The sequence below is a fragment of the Haliaeetus albicilla genome, chromosome Z (assembly GCF_947461875.1).
Source record: "Haliaeetus albicilla chromosome Z, bHalAlb1.1, whole genome shotgun sequence".
Lineage (NCBI taxonomy): Eukaryota > Metazoa > Chordata > Aves > Accipitriformes > Accipitridae > Haliaeetus > Haliaeetus albicilla.
In genome coordinates this window covers 30,044,150-30,056,902 of record NC_091516.1, presented here as the reverse complement: position 1 = coordinate 30,056,902, position 12,753 = coordinate 30,044,150, and the positions used below count along the sequence as shown (strand labels likewise).

General features: G+C 39.7%; 1 protein-coding gene across 3 annotated transcripts in view; it reads right to left on the bottom strand.

Annotated features, from left to right (window-relative positions):
• Positions 1-12,753, bottom strand: part of LOC104323190 (TLE family member 4, transcriptional corepressor) — a 100,283-nt gene that overhangs the window by 67,496 nt on the left and 20,034 nt on the right. The gene's annotated exons all lie outside the window — the stretch shown is intronic.

The window sequence follows — 12,753 nt, the reverse complement described above, 5'->3', positions numbered from 1 at the left end:
GATAATCATTCTACCACATATTTTAGAAAGGGATACTGCAGTCTTGTATCATATTTATGTTGTTATCAAACCCGTGGTTAATAGTAGTTACTTTCCTGTTGCAATTGTGATCAGAAATGAATAATATACAATGTTTTATTTCCATACTGGAGATCAATTCTTATTCTGTGTATTTAATCTGCAAATCTCAATAGAGACAGAGGAGATTTGGAGAGATAACACAAGAATTACAGCTCCAGAAACAGAGTATTTAAAGCCACATAAGGCTTTCTTACAATAAATCATAACTTTCTTATAATATATTGTAACCAGGATCAGTTCCTCATTATACAGTAGGACAGAATGTTCTTCCTCTTGCAAAGTCACTAATGGTATGACGAAGAGATAGAAACTTGTGCAATTTAGGCTTCCTTCTTCTACAAGCAATCCTTCCAGCCTTTTAGCTCTGCTGTCTTTTAAATTGTGAACACTTAGAAAACAACCCATAGAACAGAAAGGCTCAGAACTAGCAGTAAAAAAGTCAGAAACACATACAAAATAAGTCTTGGTTCAAGAAATATTACAATTACACCACTACGTAAGCAGAAGACACAGTATGCTAGAGGTAAGGGTACATGTGAAACTAACTCTGCCCCCTTGTGCATACTGCGATACACTCGAGTTAACACTACTTTCCAATACAATTTCTTCATGTCTCTGAAATCCATCTAAACTCCCGTAGGCTACTTATACAGCAATTTCTATGTTACACTGTCCCAGTATGTTCTCACTGGCCTTCACTGTTTATGCAAGTCCTCATCTGATTAAAGTTATGCTTTTTAATACATTTTTTTACATTCACCTACTACAGCTTTTCTGTTTATTCAGCAGCACAGGTACCTTAAAGGACATTTGAGAATGTGTTCTGTTCACCACAAAGCTAAACTACCTGCTAATTTCAAAGGTCTCTATGTACCTATAATATCAGATATATCCCACAATGTAAAATTTAAATACTCCTTTATATAGATAGTGCTCACTACACCAGTTGACACAGACGTTTACGAACTGCTTGTTACACAGAGCAGTACAGGCAGCGACAAGTTGTGTGCATCTAAGCTTCAGCCAGAGAGCTCACATGATCCAACACGGCATTACTTGAGAAACAGTATTTGATTAAGGAATTGCAGACCGCAATACAATGAACAGCTGCAAAGTACCTGCGCTGTAGTGGTTCAAGCACCATTATTTAGGCTTTTCCAAATTTGGGGTCCCAGCCACCCTGCTACTTTTTTTTTCAAAGGGATCTCCCAAGTCCCTTAAAATCAAAGAAAAAAACTATATGTCCTGCTCTTAGAGGCTTTTCCACATGAAAATTCCAGAAGTGCTGCCTGACTCAAGCTGAAGCCCCTTCTGACCTGTCATTTAACGCACATACCTGCCTGAGTAAAAAAAGGCACATGATGCTTTCCTCCACTGCAAAACAACTCATCCTACCCATCTTTAAAATGCCTGTCGCAAGCGTACCCACCTCCTGTACAGCTCCTCAGGGGAGCCTTTCCCTTGGCTCTGCTCAGCAGAAGTCCACTCTTCCACCACAGCTACTACGTTAGTTGGATGCCTCTACTGCACTACTTAGGAACTGAGAATAAAGCTGGCTCGAAGGGCTATGCAGGAGCTCAGCATGTAATTTTAAAAGGCTTTTAGATTCACAGATTTTAAGGCCAGAAGGGACTGTTACAATTGTCTTATCTGACCTCCTGAGTAACACACGCTGTAAAACTTCACCGACTTCCCTACTTAACCGGTCAATTCTAGTTCAGCTAGAATATAGCTCAGTCAACAAAAGTAATTTTATTCAACTCACTTTGAGGCCTTTCTTCTCAATTAAGGCACTCAACCTCAGCTATTTCAAGCTATTTCAGCTATGATGTTTTTCTTTTGATCACTGCCCTCCCCCCTGCCCAACAGAAGAAGTATGTCTCTCTTCTACTGCTCTTCTGGCCAAAAAGCAGTTGAAACATATTTGCTCAGTATTTATACAAAAATTCACCGCCGGCAGATTCTGAGCCTGGGAAACGTTAAGCTAAAAAGCATCTTCCAAAAAGCTCGAAGTAACTGAAAACAGGTGACTGAATATGAATGGTTACACGACTGTAATAAACCTCTTGATATCAATCCCACTGGAGTGCAGAACAGCGAGTCTTTCCATAGTGTACACAAGAAAGTGAGGTGGTGGAGACAGCACCCAGCTCAACCTATGGAGAAGAAAAAGAGCTCGCAAACGACTTCAAGAGATTGCCACGACGTTCCCCAGCAGCATTTCTCAGCTAGGCAAAGGGCCCGCTAGGCCAGTCACAACAAAGCTGAGAAGCCCTCGCTATGCTGAAGCAAGCGTTTACACTATTTCCTTATTAAAACAGTCTTCACTTCCCCTAACAATGAGCATCCCCCGTGGCACAGTTGTGCGTACAGTTACGTTTCATCACCCTCAGCGCTCGGGCAGCAAGGAAACAGCCCAGCGGAGCAGCAGTGGACTGCAGAGGCACAGCGTGACCGGGGCACGGACTGCCCACCTTTGGAGGCCACAGCCAGCAGGAAGGCATGGAGGAAAACACCGTGTACGTGCACAAATGATAGGAAGGACATTGCACGTTCTGTACCAAAAAAAATCCTAGATCAGACATTTTCATGCAGTAAATACAGAGTAACCTCTGCCTTGGCACCTCAACTCTTTCTGCAATTAGCTGCGGGGGAGAACACCACAGCAACCGGCTTGACTGTTTACAAGACATACAAGAGAAGGAGTTAGCTGCTGGAAGGCAGCTAGAGTGGGTTTCTTGCAACACCACCCTAAAACTTGAAGGCGTAGGTACTGATGACGTAGGTTAGCATCTCGGTAGACCTATTGCTGCTGCCATTGCCATTTGCCATTGCCAAAACTCGTTCTTCTTTGCATAAGAGTACAAAGTCAGACACAAAATAAAACAAGAGTCCACTGCACATTTGTACGCTCATACAGATTTTTAAAATCCTACGTTTAAAAACCAGTTTAGGATCTTCTCTTTTCTCTTAGACGTCAGGCCAATGGGTTTTTCATGACCAACCTAACTGGCAAGAGAAGGAAAAAGTATCATTTCATAAAATCAGGCAGCCAGTTCCTCACATGGAAAGGCAAAGTTGCCTCGGAAACACGGCTGCTTCCACGGTCATCTAATTTTGCCTCTTTTGTCCCATGGGACCAGGCTTTACAGAGGCATCATTTATTTACAAGCCTTTCCACTGGGCTTCAGTTATCGGCCAATAATACTGTGGACACACACACTTCTAATGGCCTATGTTTTGAAACCAAGTCTAATCTGATGGCACAGCGCCCAAACTCCTTTTCCAGCATAGCCATTAAAGGATGTAGGTTATTGCTGTTGTCACCATTGATATTTGTCATTGTAATGTAATTAGGGCCCTAAAATGATGCATTACAGCCCTTGGCACAGCTTCTATTAAAATCTTTTCTTCTGCTCACTGAACTGCGACCTGCTTTCTGATGAATAACAGACAGACAGCTTTAGGGTGAGGAACAGATTCATCAAAGAAGTATTTTTCAGCTGTGGAAATAAAATAAATAAATAAATAAATAAATAAATAAATTACAGAGGACAACCTAAGAAGAAAAGCACAAGGCAGCACGGCGGGGGGGGGGGGGGAAGGCACACAGCGCATTTGAATTTCATCTGACCACTTGAAATTCTGATTGCATCTGATGAATCTTTCTTACAACAATATATTCCCAGCCTGTGAATCACATGGTTAATCAGGGCTCTAATCTGCTATCCATCAGCCTATGCCAGCACTGTAACTTCCAATCAAATTTATAGGTTATATGGGTCACGCATCCCTGAACAACTACATTCACGGATATCCCATTTAAACCGGCACAGATTCTGAAATGCTGTTGTTAGGGTTACTGAATGTTATACTACTATTCAAAGCTTTATGAAAGCTCCTGATAAACAGCTGCTAAATTATTGCCTGTGGATACAGCGTGATGCTCTGAAATAGCATTAATGGCCCAATAAAAGGGTGATTGTTCATGCCAAAATATAAAAAGGATAGCTTTTGCTGCCACAGTTTGTCAAATATGTTAACAAACACCGACACTTCTATTACTCCTTTCCCTAAACACAAAAGATGTTTGGTTTTGCATAAAAACACACCAGCATGGAACCAGAAAAGATGAGGGAGAGGCAGGCAAGGAAGGGTCAGGCTAGAATCATCTTCTTACTTATCTAATGTAAAGCTTGTACTGTTTGCATCCTTTGGGAGACAACTACAAAAGACAGTATTTTAACAGTTTTGAGCTCTTTCCATAGCAGCTTACATGGCATCTTTTTTTTAAAAAAAGAAAAATTAAATATTTATTAACTACAATGTTAATAACTTTTTCTTTTTGTTATGCATGTAAAGAGACAATAATAAAATCACTGTGCCAGAATTTGATCCAAGGAAAGGAATGAAGACCCTTATCAGTTAACAGTCCCTCAGCGCTACTGTAGGGATAGAACACAAGAGCAACAGCTTAGGCCCCCGATTCAGCCAACAAAATCTTTTTGACCAAAGCCAACAGTTAAATGGTACTTAATTGCCTAAATATGCCTAAAAACCTGACCTTAAATTCGTAAGTGCCTATAAAGCATTCTGAAAAATGTTCAGTGATAAGCCTGTCGGCAAGGCTACACATCAGGTCCCGTGAGGTAACCCAGCCGCTGAAGGGGGCTCAGCAAAGCCGGTCCTTGGGGTACAACCGCAGCCCCGCAGCTACCAGCTGTACGCAGAGGGGAGCATGTGACGGACCATTAGACTTCTAAATCCCTTTGAGGATGCAACACAGGGGTTTAATTCAATTTACCCTTGCCACACACAGCTAAAATAGGACATAAGCACAAGGTGAAATATGGATATGTGTTTAAGTGCCTTGATAAGTATTTTAGCATATGTCCAAATTCTTAGCAGAGATGAGGACTAAAAGAGAAGCAAGAGTCATATAAACTCCAGATATTAAAATACTCAGAAATGTTCTAATACATAGGGAGTTCAGAATAAATTTGTTGCTTAAAAATCTCCATTTGCATTCTTTTTTGGCAGAAAAAAAAGAATTGGGATTTTATTTATAGTATATAGACTTCAGGAAAATATTTCTACTATATTTCACAAAGTTCCATAGTTATTACAATTATAAAAAATTGCTGGTAAAGAATTACCACTGGAGGCTGTAGGTCTGTCAGTGGAATGGAAGCAAAACTACTATATATGTATTGTTGAAATAAAACAGGATAATAAAACACTATTGGGAAACCCATTTCAGCAGCCAGTAGGAAGAAGAATATATGCAATTACACTTTCAGAAAAATAATCTGAAACAACTGTTATTTCAGGTTTAATTTGTTCTACACAATGCAGCCTTTGCCAAAAAGATCAATCTACTTTATTAAGTGCTTACCAAGAACACATGCACACACCCATAATATCTAAACAAGCATTTCACAAATTAGTGAGAACAAAACATTATTACACTGTATGAGACATATCATGATTCTGAATAAAGCAAGCAAAAAAGCTAATCTTAGTATTTCACAGAAAATTAACTCTTCTTTCATAAAGAAGAATGTGTTTTGTTTTAATCACAGACTGTTGTCTGAAAGTGCTTACTCCAGTTCTACAGAACTGGAGGAAAAACTGCAAGCCCTGAATATAAAATTTCTCTTCAGCCCTAAAGGAATGGTGTTTAGAAAGTGAGCCACAAAGAGTCTAGTCCTGTAGTCAAAGAGAGTGGACAGGAAAGTTCTCTGGTGAAAAGGATACTAAACAGAAAACTTCGACACTAAGCCAATTCCTTGAGTTTAGGAGATTTAATCTGAGCAATGCATGTACGAGTTGAACGCAAGCAGGACCACCAGACTCTACCGAATAATCACGGGTACATTCTCCACCTCACTTCCCTATCAACCTTCTTTACAAACATCCTAGCTAAGCTCATGAAGTACTGTAAACTTGATACTTACCCTTTGTAAGTTAATCTAGGTGCTTATTTTGCACAAAATGCTGCAGACAGCAACATAAGCAATAAATCGGAGCGGCTGAATTTTCAAAATCAATTTTCTAACGTACATCCCGATCCGTGGGCTGCTGAAGTGAACTGGTAAGACGTGGCTTTTATTTAATGTGTCAAGAACCACATGGAGCTCAACTGAGCAAGAAAGGATAAATATTGAATCATTCATGATTAAGACAATAAAAAGCAAGTCAAGTAAGGTGACATATAAACATGCTTCAAGCCTGTCACTTGAGGAAGTCAATGTTTTTTGTTAATATTGACTTCTACCAGCAAGTAGGGGAATAGAAACGCACAGCCTGGAGATCCCCATAGTCCTTCAGTTGTTCAGGCTGCCACCAGGTAGTAAGCTGCATCCCGCCCCGCCGTGCCACAAGCACCTGCAGAGCGTCCAGAAAAAAGGCTGCAAGTGGAACTTGAAATGGCAGAGAATGGCTTCCATTTCCCTTCCTCAAAGGCAGCAGGAAATACTTGCTGAAAAAGCAGACAGAAATGAGTAAGAAGGGGACACTGCCATGGGAGGTGCTGTTTCCAGCAGTAGAGCTTTGAAGTCCTCTACAAGGTACTATCCCTTCACCTACACAGGGATGAGAAGTTTCCACCACTCTCCACCAACTGAAGGAATCTGACTTCATAGTTTAAAAAACCAAACAAAACTTTTTTTTAAGCTTATAAACCCGTGGCATCACACTGAGACAGCTTCAGCTCCAAGTTCAGTCTTTTGTATCTGTCTCCTGGCTGCAATTAGGTCAGAATTTCCCATTTTAATCTTTCCTGTAACAGCTGAAACACAGCAGTACATGCACAATCACCAGTCTCTTACTACTCGATTCCTCCCCTCACACATCCCTCCAAAGAGTCTGACCACAGTTCTTCTGTGACTGCTGGAAATGGCACAAGCCATCCTGAGCCTGTCCTTGCAACTATATGCATACAGTGGTTTCAGCGCACAGTTCTAATTTAATTGGATGCAGAAAGTCCCCTATTTATTTACGTCACAAGTTAATACTGTGTTTCTAAGGCATAGCAGGAGAACTAGTCAGAAAGAAATACTGCGGATCAGTAGTTTCAATGTATACATCATGAAAAACTAAAAAGAAAGGTGAGAGATAGCCAAAACCTGTTTCAGTAGGCTTATGTTTAACTTGAGGTGTCCTTAACTGCCCTGGAAAAATATTAAGGAGGCAGCATTTCAGGAAAAAAGCTGAAAACCTCTAGCAGGCGAATCTAAAAGAAACCATGCTTTTAAAATTTACATATATAGTGCTTAGGAAAAGGGGTTCTGATGCTCTTTTAAAATGTTACCACAAAATAAACACTAAAATCGTTTTCCCTCTACAAAACAGAGCTGTCAGTGTCCACTTCTGATCCCCACCAGCACTTAACCTTTCATTTGCAAATACACACGAAGAAGACTCAGATGTAGCTATAGGCACCCATTACCCCACATACACTCTCTGTATTATGCCTATAGTGCTTACCCTGGAGCAGTATGCTCCAAATGTTAATCACCAAGATACTGATATGCTATCACGGTTAAGAACTGTGAAGATTGTGCCAGACTTCCAGTTACATCTACAAAGTTGTACTGTTCAGTCTTGAAGCTTGCAGAAAACACTGCAACCAACGGTAACACATAATAGTCTGACAAAAAAAGAAGGAAGAAAATTTAGTTTCTCCAGCAAGTGTTGCGTTGTTCCAGGTTTTAATGAACTACATAAAGCTGATCAATAAACTTATAAAAGCAGCAATCAGAAGTCCCTCATAAAAACAGGAAAAGCAACGTGACTGCTGAACTCAATTTATTTTCTTCCAGATTCATCTGGCAGCCAGGAATCAGCCATTCTGCATCAGGAACAAGATCACTTCTTCTCTTCCACCTCGGTTTCCTTTGCTTACCCACCTCAGCCCTACAGGTCATGAAAGGTGGAGCCCATAGCCTATCTGATTCATTGATAATCACACTTGATTACATTTGCTTCCAGAAGAGATAAGTACTAGGAATCAGCACACTGATCTATTCAGTACATTTCTTAGGTCTGGTTACAAGAATTCTTACAGCGTTTGAAAACTCTGTCATGTTTCGCCTTCAATCCCGCATCTCTTCTTCCTACCCAGCAATTTCACACCACGTTGTGAATAGCTATCAATTAGCTTAAGAAATGCAGCAAAAAAACCCTGGTATTTATTTCAAGGAAAAGTAGTCCACACAAAGGAAACAACATTTTAACTCCTTTTCCATCGCGACTTCCTGTTGTACTATGAAAACGAGCAATACTCAGATACGATTTCCATGAATTAAGGTGGCAGATTTTTGTATCTGACATAGTAGACAAAAATCCTGCCCCTTTTAATTCAGTACACAAAAGCATGATTATAACAACACCCCAAAAGAGATGAAAGAATGTGCAGTGGATATTACAGCAATGCTATAATCAAGCTTCAATTTTAGATCCTTGCAATGACACAAATTCAAATAAGGCATATTACTGTTGTAAATACTGTGATAAAGAAATTAAAATTTGATTATATAAAAGAGTTAGCTTTGATTAAGAAGTAGAAAATTGTGAAGCATAATGTATAGGAGTGTTAAGTTTGAAATGTAGTCATAGAAACTTTAGGAACTGTGTTATGTGTGACCATAGGAACCTTAGTATTGTTAAGTTTGAAATAAGCCAACCATAGAAACTTCACCAGGAACTTACTGGTTTTCTTATGTTTTGTTTCAAGAAACTAAGGAAACCATCATGGACACCAGTTTGCTGCTTGGAAACCCCCTTACCCTTCCCATCTCGATTTTAGTATTGAGGATTCCAATCAGTAGAGCTAAGTGAAATTGACCAATGATTGTTTTTAAATAAGAATATTGATATGGTGATAAAATCAAAAGGCCAATCATTACAAAGGTTAAATTTAAGAGCAAGCACAGTATGAATTTTTATATAAAGAGCATATGTAATAATGACTTGACAGAAAACATTTATAAAAACTGATTAATTTAATGTTAAGCTGGACACCTTTGGAGGAGCGATCCCCCGTGTCCCCAGTGCTGCAATAAAAGAAATGCCTGCTTCTTAACATCACATCGGTGTTAAGGAGTTTTATTCCGGATTTCAGTAACATTACTACCTCAATTTTTAAACTAGGTGGAAGTATGATACCCGTTAATTCTTTCTGAAGATAAATGTTTCATACTCCTTGGTGGTATTAATCAAGTCCCAGTTTCTGCAATAAAGTGATCATCTGAGAATCAGATTACATTTAAGGCACCTTTCTCCCTTATCTCCGTTTCCCATCTAGAGAGGGGTTTTTTTGTTTTTTAAATCAACACTCAACAAGTGAAAGTTATCTAAAATACAAAGGGCATATAAGTAAGGCACATTTTCTTTTACTCTGAACTTAAATGCAACTTTCAACTTCAGGTCCTGACTCATGATTTCCTCTCGCTTTGAGATGGCAATGCCGCATTCCTCCTGAAGCACCAGCCTTAAACTTCCATACCACAGCACCGTATGGATGGGCAAGCTAGGATGAAGCATCACCAGCCTTGTCACTCCGGGCTTACACCACACCGCATAGGATGACACAGTCAGTCAGGATCCCAATTCCTTTTCTCTGGAGCAGGTTGCCCTGAGAGTGGGAGGGACAGTACCAAGGAGCTGGTGAACTAAGTGCATTCATCCCACAAGAAAAGACTGGAAGTTCCAGCATTTCACACATCTCTGCTGCCACTCAGACGATACTGACTCATACGTGTATTTTTTAAGTAAAACACTTCCCGCAAGGACTAGCTAAACAGCAGAATGCTGCTTTCCTGAGAGCAACAACAAAAAAATAGTCTGTAGCTCTGACTCCTATTGAGGAGAAAATACTGATGTGAATTCTTATTGCTCATAATTTCAATCATTGTGGATCATAACTACCTCTGCTGAAAACAACTCTATTTGGATTTAAGCATTTCTGCAACTATGGTTTCTTGCTATTTTTCCCCTAAGTGAAGGACAAGGAAAGAACAGGTAATTTTATCCTTCAACGTGTGAATATCTAACAAGTGGTAGTTTCACTAGCGAAGTACATCTAAAATAATCAGGCAGTTTACGACTCTCTTTGTGGCCTTCCTAAGATGACCTATTTGCAAAGCAAATGCTACGACATTTGTAAGACATGCATGTTTAATACATTCAGGAAAATTCACTTGTCCTAGACAGCTGGATACTCTTAAGTACATCTTGACGTTCAATTCATTTAAATGGCACTCCCCCAGTAAAACTCCTGCCAAGACAGACTCTGAGTCAAGCAACACTAAATAGCATTTATCTTTAAATTACATCAGCATTACTGAAGTTTTCAAATACTCTTCATCCAAGAGGAATTTCAATATAAATTAACTTTTAAAACAAACACAAAGTTTAAGAAAATGCCATAAAAAAACAGAACGGGAGGCATGGAGCAAAGGAGAACTCTCTGGTTGGGAAATGTAGATTTCATGAAACCTTTTCCAGTGCTGTATTTCCCTGCGAGATCACACTTTGTGTGAGAGCTACTATGAACTGCATTGATTTCAGACAAATGCTCAAGATACACCATATGTTAAGTGCACTCTTCATCATACTGCACCTACAGACAAACATCTAGAATGTGGAAAGTAGTTAAAATGTAAGCAAATGAAAGGGGTAAATAATCAACTCTGTAAACAGATTAACCATGTGATAATAATATCAATGCACTTCTCCTTCAACGTGCTTTTCTCAGAAAAGGCATCAAACATGATTCCTTTTAAAGTTGGTCCAATTTCACACCCATGACCTCCCTACAAAGGTGCCTGGGCCAGAAATATGGATTATGCAGCCACCAATTATGCTGTATCTGCTCTTGAGACAGAAAGAAGGCTTTTGCTGTAGCTTCACGTGCACTTTAAATTGGCATAAAAACAGTCACTGAGGAGGCTCTCCCCTAATCCAGCTACTTCTGCTCACCCCACTCTTACGCTGCTAGCATTTTTGCAGGTATGTGCTGAACTAAGCAATGAACTTACTGAAGTTAAAACCCAGCCACCACCCACCCCCCCAAAATTAATTTTTTTAAATACAAACCCCATCACAGACCCAGTTTACCATGGGGTTAACCCAAATGTGGCATCACCCCTTTCATTACCAATGCCATCTTCTGCCCGCTTAAAGTGCACAGAAAACTTCAGTCTCAGACACACAAAATCTAAGCTGAGACTTTTTGTGAACACTCCTTTAACTCAGAAAACAAGAGCATGATTAAGACAACAAACCACACAGCAGCACTCCTGGCAAGCTGCTCATCTTGTTACAGATACCGATACTTCTCTGGGCATGGGAAGGCACTCTGTTTCACTTCCTCCACTACCCTGCAACCAAGACGGATTGCTATCAACCACAGGCTAAACCTTTCACCTCTCAGGTTAGCATCACAATCTGGTTTAGCTGCAAGTTCCAACTAGTGTTTAGAGTCACCTGTTAGAACATCTGGTAAACCAAATCACCAGTACCCAATTGCACAGTGAATTCAAAACAATAAATAAATAAAAACTTAGTGGTGGCCGTACTAGCTAGGTAGTGGCCAGATGAAGAAGTCAAATACTGTGGTCGAAACTGTGAAAAAAACACACTCATAAAACAATGTATGTTTTTTCAGTTATAGCAGACAGCATGACAGACAGCAAAACCACATTTCTGTGCCTGGGGTGGTTTGGTTTGTTGGGTTTCTTTAATGCATCTCTGGCTTTTTGCCATGGAGTAATTCCATGGTTTACCAAAATGCAGGCTCTGGGCTTGTTAATTTCATATGTAGTTTGCCAGGTCTGTAATTTTGTCACACTTTTAATCAAAAATGTTTCAGGCAAGCATTTATATGTATTTTTACTTATTCAAATCCTAATATTTTTACCCACAAAAATACACAGAGGTTGTATCTATTTTGGTTTATAAGAATCTGTTTTGCACAAACTATTATAATGATTGCGTTTTGTAACAGCAGCTTCCCATGACAATCAGAGACTTAGTTGTGCTATTCTGTTTGCATTAGAAATTTGCCAGAATACAAGAAAGGAAACCTTAAAATCATTGAACTACCTACTGACTGTTTGCAAACCTCTTTGTGTATACTCTCTATCAGTTTTTCACAAAGACAACAGAGAAAGCCCGGGGGGGGGGGGGGGGGGGGGCGGGGGGAGAAGAGGAAGGGAAATAGGTTTGATGACTAGTGGATAGCTCAGACTGTGTTTCCTTTGTGTGAGCTTCAGTAAAGATAAAAGACTAAGTTGGAAAATATTAACCTTTAATATAAACGGAAAGCAGTTCAAAATTACCTATTTCTTTATTGAAATAACTCACTTCTCACTATTGTAACATACCATGTTGCATAGGTGCAAGCAAAGGAAAGAAGTGAGAAAAAGTTTATTTTTTAACAGTCACCAACAAGGTATGCAGTGACTTTACCATCCCAAGTGTAACTTCAGCTCGTGAACACAAAACTGAAGTTGCCTTAAACTAGCTGCAGAACTGCATAAGAAGCTGGAGAAATACTCAGCACAGTAAAACCTTCCTGACTCCTCAGCGTCCTGGTTTCAGCTGGGATAGAGTTAATTTTCTTTCTAGTAGGTAGAGTGTTAAGTTTTGGGTTCAGTATGACAAGAA